At 44.2% G+C, this 9007-nt stretch overlaps 1 long non-coding RNA gene across 1 annotated transcript; it reads right to left on the minus strand.

Moving 5' to 3' along the window:
* Nucleotides 1–1382: 1382 nt before the first annotated feature.
* Nucleotides 1383–6868, minus strand: LOC119136485. Its single transcript, XR_005100751.1, has 3 exons — nt 6703–6868; nt 4352–4356; nt 1383–1461 (listed from the first exon to the last, which is right to left on the minus strand). It is a non-coding gene; the product is annotated as an uncharacterized LOC119136485 (long non-coding RNA).
* Between the last annotated feature and the right edge of the window lie 2139 nt (nt 6869–9007).

Below are 9007 nucleotides of genomic sequence, written 5' to 3' on the forward strand. Positions count from 1 at the left end.
AATGGGTGACCAAAGCCTTGATCACAGCAGCAGAATCTTCCTTCGAGCACGGATATGCTTCCGGCCAGCCTGAGTAAGCGTCAACCAACACAAGCAAAAAGCGTTTTCCATTCACTCTTGTATTCATGTCGGTGAAATCAATGACCACCTCGGCCCCTGGCCACGGGGCCGGCTGAAACAGGCCGGGTTTAGGTTTTAGCGTAGGGCGGGCATTGAACGTTTTGCAATTTTCACAAGTCGCAACGAATTTCCAGACCACGTCTGAAAGTCTGGGATGTCACCAACTTCGGAGATGGATCAACATGGCATGGGGACCTACATGAGAAGGTGTGTGTGCCTGTGACAGGACATCTGTCATCAGCTTTCCCTCCGGAAGGGCAGGCTGTCCTTTGGGTCCGACCCACAAGCCATCTGATCGCTTGACAGCTTTTGCCGCTAGCCAAACCGATTTTTGTTCCGGGGACGTGGCTTGCTGGGCGGCACACAGATCGGCATGTGAGAGTGACAGAGGCAAGCAGGAGTCGGGGTGTTCCCCGTCCACAATCAATGGACTGCGGGACACCATCATGTCCGCTGCCCCGCCGTACCCGGCCGTCTGTTTGGCCAATTCGTCAGCCGCTCGATTACCACTAGCCACTAAGGTGTCAGCTTTGGAGTGACCAGGCACTTTGACAACGGCCACCTCACTCGGGCACTTTAACGCCTCAAACAACTGCAACATCAAGTCCTTGTGTGCAATCTCCGAGCCTCTGGCCGTCGTGAATCCATTCTGTAGCCACCCTACCAGGTCGATTAAGGCCGCTGACACCGCATAGGCGGAGTCAGAATAGATGGTCACGGCTTCCCCCTTATACTGTTGTAGAGCCAGTACCAAGGCAAAGACTTCTGCCGCCTGGGCCGATGGGCGGGTGGTGAGCTTCATCACTCTAAGAGGCTGGAAGGAACCATCCCTCCACTCGACCGCGGCCGCGGCCGCATGGAGGGAGCCCTGTTTGTCTCTCCAACAACAGCCATCTGTGAACACCACCTGACCGTGCCCGAGCGGAGTGGAATAGAGGTCAGGTCGGACTTTCGCCACCGTCTGGACCTTTGATGCACATTCGTGCGTGTCAGGTTTAATTCACTGACTGAATAACTATTAAGAGAAGAGCATCAGCAAACAAACCACAAGTGAGACGGAATATTAGTTCTTTTCTCGCGAGGAGTGCAGTACAGATCGCTTACAACAATCTCACTACACTAAATATCTGTATGCACTCCTGCGCTTTTTATTTGGATTTGCCCTACCCACAAAATGAGATAAAGCCCCTAAAGGGGAGGGGAATAGAACGTGGGCTTTGTCTCGTAAGCAGAAAAATCACAAGGTGTTACATATTAAAAAAGGAACAGTGTGATGAGGAGTATGAGTGATCAGCAACCATTCTTTGTGTCTGTGATGAAATCAGGAAACATGAGTGATCACTTGCAGGTTCATTGGGGGGTGCGAGATAGCGATGAGGCATGTTGTTGATCAGATCAAAAGGGTCTTTGTTAAAAGGAACTGTCTTGGTAGATGTCTTCATTTTGCTGAGTTGTCCGCTGCGACCTGTCGGACCCAGCTGTAACCTCTCTCTTCTGTGGTACATCATAAAAACAGCAAGGCCAAACAGCAAGCATATATTGCAGTAATATTGCGGTAAAGCATCGATTAGAGAACGCATGATAACATATATATATACATTTTCCTAACAATTCCCTCCTGTTTATCATAAGTTCTCAGAGACCATCTTATCACCTAAAAGCGGCCACTTCAAAAAGATTTTCAGCCGTAAGATCACAAGTATGAGCACAAATAAGTTTACTCCAAGAAAGGATAAACGTTGCGATATTATCATTCGGAAACACCCAGATCTGGTAAGAAGTCTGTAAACCCAAGTGCAAAAATTCCATCATCATCATCGTTATCATCAACATGCTGGCGTTCAGACATTAGGCATACCCCGGCCATCTTGTCTTCCATGGGCGATATTGCTGTAGTGATGAGACGATTAAACAGAGCACGGAGACATGGAATACAACAACAACCACACAAGGTGAGTATAGCAGTAATTGAGGACACAAGGGCTTTATACTTCCCAAAAGCAGTCATCCACTTGTTGTGCTCTTTCATCCTCGTTTTGAGGGATTGCAAGCTTGCAATCGCCTTCGTCAGGCTCCCATCAGGGGCAGTGTCATTCTGGATGAAGGTGCGGCATTGTTCCCTGAACATTGCGCAGACCCTTCCTTTCTCAGACAACAACATAACAAGAGCATTGCGGTTCTGGTGTGACATTAGGGAAGGCGTGGCTAGCTGTTCGTGCACTGCCTCAAGTCCCGCTTGTGTCCTTTGCCCAATTTCTGCATGTTGCAATGGTTGTAATTTATCATGTCGACGTTCTTGTTCATCGTACACCACCAGCAAATGGAAGACTCCCATCCTGCTACAATTTGGTCAATTAATTCTTATTAATCAGGAACTCCTCTGGGGACTCTGATTACATCAATTTCAGTCAGATCATCGTCGCCTCTCAATTTAAAGACATTTTGTTTGTTTGTTTTTCCAGCTTTTTCCCAGATCTTGGCATGTTGATACATATACAATTTAGCTTGACTACATTCTCTGAAAGCAATGGCTTCTTTTTTCTTTTTTCAATGGATATTCACACAATCTATGGTCAATGGCAACGATACAACATAAAGAATCGGTCGCAAATCCATACATATGACATATTCAATTTTTGCTTCTTGTCTTTACAGCTTGTTTTGCCATTAGCAATCAATTGTTTCGTTTTTTCAGGAACTCTTATAGTTACCTGAAACAAAATATCCACATTAATTTTAGATATCACATCATTCTTTAACATCTACAGCGGTTGTTGACAAAGTACACATATAAACATCATATTTTCATGGCAGTCCAGATCCGACACAGCAGATCATCCTGCTAAGGTCAAATTGATCTTTTTAAATTGCTACAATGCAGCATTGTTTTTTGGGAGTGATCAATATAAGTTGTTCACTCATCTCTCCCCTACTCATTATGACTTAGTTCCCACAAATACCATATTGCTGAAGTTAACAAAATGGCAACAAAGATAGCCACCTTACATGCAATAACGTCATTGTTCCATTTTCTTGTTCCCGGCATTTCTCTAAGAGGTAAGGCTTTCTTTGGGTCACTTTTTCCGATTGAACGTTACCTCAAAAGAAATTACCCTTTTGTAATTTGCTAGGACCACCTCAACTGACCTTTCTGCTATTTTAATGGCAGTTGATGTAATTATCAATATTCAATGTGGCCCTTCCCCGTTGGAAGAACACCAGTGTTTCGTTTTCAATGCTCTTAATGAGAACGTGCTTTGTTCTTTTTGCCTTTAAAATATTAATTATAAATATAAAATGTAAATGCCAAATTTGAATCATCCTTAGTATCCCACTTGGTTTTAAAACATGGTAATCTATATTGTCGCCCAAACAATTTTTCATACGGGGTTAAACCCACAGTAATTGTAATATTTATGAACAGTTTGACCAGGTCTAAACATTTTGTCCATGATCTTCCAGTTTTTTCCATGCACATTTTCACACTTTATACCAGTCCTGTCATGAGAATTAATTTCTGAAATCCCATATCTCGGTATTATTTCTTTACATAACTTTTTTTTGCCACTGTTAAGGCATTCAGTGTTTTTGTTGAAGCCAATTCAAACCATTTTGAGAATGTATCTATTATGACCAGGCAGTATAACCCTGTGGATTGTGTTTAGCACATGTTAAACAAACTCTACAAAAAAATTTTGTTTTGAAAATGTTTTGAATATGAATCAAATCCACATGTTGTATAAAGCTGAATGAACTGCCCCACTATCCCTCCTCTTGAGCCATGTGACACACATCATGGCTCAATATTGCTGCCCATTTATATAGGTTTTTTGTAGGATAGGTCAGTCTTCTGGTCATTTATAGATACCATTCTCCACCCTTGCCCCTCTTTTCGTCCATAATTGAATTTCAGTCTATGGACTTTGTCGCTTTACATCTTTAAAAATGTGTCAGTAACTTAATCTGCTTCTTGTGTATGTACAATTTGAACTGTCTTCTGCGCTGCAGTTTTGCGGTTCTATCTGCAAGCTTGTTACCCCTTGACACCTTATCAGTCTCGTGTGTGTGCACTGCGCACGTGCATATGGCTACTGCTTCCACAACTAGCTTAGCAAGTAAATGGATGGCTTCCCCGAAAGGGGAGCGACTCAGCTAGCAAATGATTAGACATTGTCACATGATTTCATCATCATTTAATTTGACACACCTTTTAAAATGTGTCCCAGTGCACACGTTCTGCATGTGTAACCGGTTGTCTCAACCGGTGTTCCACATCTTAATCTTTCCTCCCCTAAGGTGTCAAACCAATCAAAATAAAAGATAAAAACCAACAAAATAACCGCCAGTAAATTAATATAATAGTCAATTGTTGTCGTTTCTTAACTTTAACTAACTCAATCATTCTCTTATTCTCAAATGTAAAAACTTGTGTAGTCTTGACACAACCAATCGACTATTTCTTCTAAATATAGCTTTGAAATGTTGTTATTTAATAATTTTGCTTTATCCAATTCCAGAAAGCAAGTTCTTTCCATCTCTCAAATTTTGTTTCATCAGGGCTAGGCATTAATGCAGTGTGGACCAGTTTCTGCCCACAAGAAAAATTGCTTGCCTTTCTTTTCTTCTTATTTTTACAAAATTGCTTCTGTTTTGTGGTGCAAATCAGATAGACTACAGTCTTCCAAATTCCTTTGTGCACCTACATTAGCCAATTTTAACACATAACACTGACAGCACACAGACAACACAAAAACAGCAGAGACACAGCTCACAAACAATACCAACAAACAACGCTGCGCAAACGTCATCCTCTGTTCTGACGTTTTGGTTATACTTTTTTCTCATCAGTGCCTTTTATCCTTCAAGCAAATATTGTCACATCTTCCTTAAGCATCACCCTGCTTCAAATATTCAGACATTCTCTGAGAAACTCACACTTTCCCTGCTTCGCCCGCAGCCATAGCACCCCTCGTGCGAGGGTGGCGCAGCATCAATGTTGATTGGTCACAGGCTGGCCATTTCCTGCAACAACCATGATGCCGGCCCACCGCCCACACAAGCATAGCAAAGGCCCAAGCGCACAGCCCCGCCCCGCGACTACGCGCAATCGCAGGCACGCTTATCAGTCCTGCCCTCTCAAAGGGCAGGCCAGCTTTGCTGTTGCGCCCTTCGTCATGTTCACATTCAACATCTTTCACTGTCTTCTACACAACATTTGCTGTCTCTTATTCTCGTCCTATCAAGCCACCGTTCTAGTCACTTTCTGCCACACACTGCTCATCTCAATTTCTCCAACCAACTTAAACACATTATCGCCTACTTCTCAATTTTCCTATTATTCCTAAACAGCTTCCTGAACATTCTCCATTACTGATGTCTTCCATAGGACACACATCTCACTCGCGCACACATACACACACTCATTCATGAGGATCCTCTGCGCGCACACACACACACGCACACACCAACACAAAAGGATGACGCACAACATACGTATAAGACCACATAGATCCCACTAAGAACACCTTTTTGCTCGTCTTACTTGTCAGATTTATTCTTTATTTTACTTTTAAAAGCTATTTGTAATTCTTTTCCATTTATTTTCCAATCTTTGCATTTTAGTTCATGTCGGGGTAGGGACTTTCGCTTACTATCTAAGTTTCCCATGGTTTATTTTTCTAAATTTTGGAGTTGGTAGTTTGAATGGCACCTACAGTGTCCTAAAACCAACTTTATTCACAGGACAGTGGTTAAAAATTCGATGTGTGGTAAGTCTCCTTTCACCTCCCCGAAGGGAGCGGAGAGTTCTTGCCTCTGCATCCACACAAAGCCACTGTTTACAATCCTGTGTGTTTATATAGAGTAGCGCTCTAATGAGATCACTCTCAGTCAAACCATACACAATCACACCACGCGCGTTTTTTAATAACAGAGGAGTCCGCACTCCAACTGCGGAATTTAACTGTTTCTAATTGCACTTGACAGGGTCTAGAATTCCCAAGGTCTTTAAGTGACTTCTTGTCACTGCTCGTTTCAAGTGACCTCTTGTCACAGCTCATTCATTCCTTTTCAGTAGAATTAATATTCCTACTCACGGTCTGCTGATTCTCCTCCTCGGAAGATCTCGTCAACCCTCCCGGTGTCCAGCCGGACTGATCGAGACAGTCCCGTCAAAGGGCTTTTGTTTACCTCGGCCGAGGATTTTCGCCTGCGTCGAAGAGTCCGCTGGAACCGCCAGGTGTGTCGAGATCCCGGACGAGCCCCCAATTTCTGTCAGGTTTAATTCACTGACTGAATAACTATTAAGAGAAGAGCATCAGCAAACAAACCACAAGTGAGACGGAATATTAGTTCTTTTCTCGCGAGGAGTGCAGTACAGATCGCTTACAACAATCTCACTACACTAAATATCTGTATGCACTCCTGCGCTTTTTATTTGGATTTGCCCTACCCACAAAATGAGATAAAGCCCCTAAAGGGGAGGGGAATAGAACGTGGGCTTTGTCTCGTAAGCAGAAAAATCACAAGGTGTTACATATTAAAAAAGGAACAGTGTGATGAGGAGTATGAGTGATCAGCAACCATTCTTTGTGTCTGTGATGAAATCAGGAAACATGAGTGATCACTTGCAGGTTCATTGGGGGGTGCGAGATAGCGATGAGGCATGTTGTTGATCAGATCAAAAGGGTCTTTGTTAAAAGGAACTGTCTTGGTAGATGTCTTCATTTTGCTGAGTTGTCCGCTGCGACCTGTCGGACCCAGCTGTAACCTCTCTCTTCTGTGGTACATCATAAAAACAGCAAGGCCAAACAGCAAGCATATATTGCAGTAATATTGCGGTAAAGCATCGATTAGAGAACGCATGATAACATATATATATACATTTTCCTAACAGTGCGGACCCACCAACAATTGATCGGCCATGTTCACCCCGGAATGGACATAGTTGACATTTGCAGCAGTCAATATTTTCAACAACCGTGTTTGTCTCAGCGGAGTCAGCGTGAACGCCGCTGACGCAACAAATGAGGATACTGCATGATCAGTTAACACATAGAACGGATGCCCCATGACCGTGTGGGCTGTTTTGAGCAGGATCTTTGCCAGACCAGCAGCATATCGGGAACAATCGGGTTGTCTTTGCTCAATGTTGTCCAAGGGGACGCTGCAGTACATCAACACGGCACGACCGTGCCGCATTTTCTGGTACAGAGCTCCATTCACAACTTTACCTGAAATGGAGTGTTTCATAAAGTACGCAGTTTTTAAAAATGCAATAAATCAGCCAAAATCGATGCAAAATTCAAAATTTTTATTTAATTTCATTCAACATATACTTCAATTTAATAATGAAAAATGATATCGAGCATATGTCCACCTCCACTTTCTCTGCAGGCAGTCATCCGATCGTTGAAATTAACGATAACTCTTTTGCAGACGTCCCTGTCGATTTCGCCGATTACCCGTTGAATTTCCATCTTCAGTTCGGTAATCGTTTGAGGTTTGTTCACGTAAACTTGTGACTTCACATATCCCCATAAAAAGAAGTCACAAGGTGTGAGGTCACATGACCTCGGAGGCCATTCTTGGTCGCCGCCGCGAAGTGAGATCAGACGCTCAGGGAATTACGGTTTCGACCGGGCGATTTTCTGGTTGCAACTGACCCAGATTCTTCGAATTTCTGTACCAACCTCGAAACTGTTGTTGCGGTCGGGGCATTGTCACGTCCAAAGATCGCGCGAAGTTTACGGACAGTCTCTGCGTAGCACTCCCCGTTTTTGTAATGCGTTTTCACAATAAGAATGCGTTGCTCGATACTGAACCGCTCCATGGCTACAAAATGGAAAAACGACAAATGGTCTTCTAATCGGAGTGATAATAGATAACGAAAATGATAGGAACAGTGCTGACAATCTTCAAACAAAAAAATCCCGCGCAATTAAAAAACTGCGTACTTTATGAAACACCCTATAGATCAGGGGTCACCAACTCCGGTCCTCAAGGGCGCCAATCGAGCCTGTTTTAGATGTATCCCCCCTGCAACACACCTGATTCAAATAATCAGGATCGCTATCAGCCTTAATAGAGCTTGCTGATGAGCTGATCATTTGAATCAGGTATGTTGTTGCAGGGCTGCACCTAAAACAGGCTGGATTGGCGCCCTTGAGGACCGGAGTTGGTGACTCCTGCTATAGATGGAAGGGCAGGGTGTAGTCAGGAGTGGCCAAAGTCGCGGCAGAGGCCAGCTCCTGCACCAGTGACACAAAGACCTCGGCAGCCTCCAGTGTCCAGACCAGGCAAGCCTTGAGGTTCCTGGCTCCCTGTTCGCGGATCAGGGCTCGGAGGACACCGGTTTTGTCGGCAAAGCAGGGGATGTAGTGTCTGCTATAGCCGCACAACCCCAGGAACGACAGCATCTCCTGTACAGTGGTGGGCCGTGGATGCCGGAGGATGGAGTTTCTGTGCTCGGGCGACATGGCGAGGCCACTAGGTGTCAGCACTCGACCTAGAAAAGTGACCTGTTGGTGACAACATTGCAGTTTTTTCCTTGACACTTTGAAGCCTTTCTCCCCTAACCACAACAACACTTTCTTTGTTCCTTCAAGACAATGTCTGTTCGTTTTTAGCCGCAATCAGCAAATCATCGACATACTGCAACAGCACAGTGCCATCTGGCATTTGACACGGCTCGAGGAGTTCCTTGAGGACCTGATTAAACAATCCTGGCGAGTTTTTGAATCCCTGCGGCATGCGAGTGTATTGCAGTTTGATCCCATTGTATGTGAATGCGAACACGTGCCGCACTGAGGGGGAAAGCGGGAGGCAAAAGAATGCATTGGCCAAATCAATCACGGAGAACCACTGATAGGCAGGGTTCAATGAAGCT

This window comes from Syngnathus acus, chromosome 16 (assembly GCF_901709675.1).
Source record: "Syngnathus acus chromosome 16, fSynAcu1.2, whole genome shotgun sequence".
In the NCBI taxonomy this organism is placed as follows: domain Eukaryota; kingdom Metazoa; phylum Chordata; class Actinopteri; order Syngnathiformes; family Syngnathidae; genus Syngnathus; species Syngnathus acus.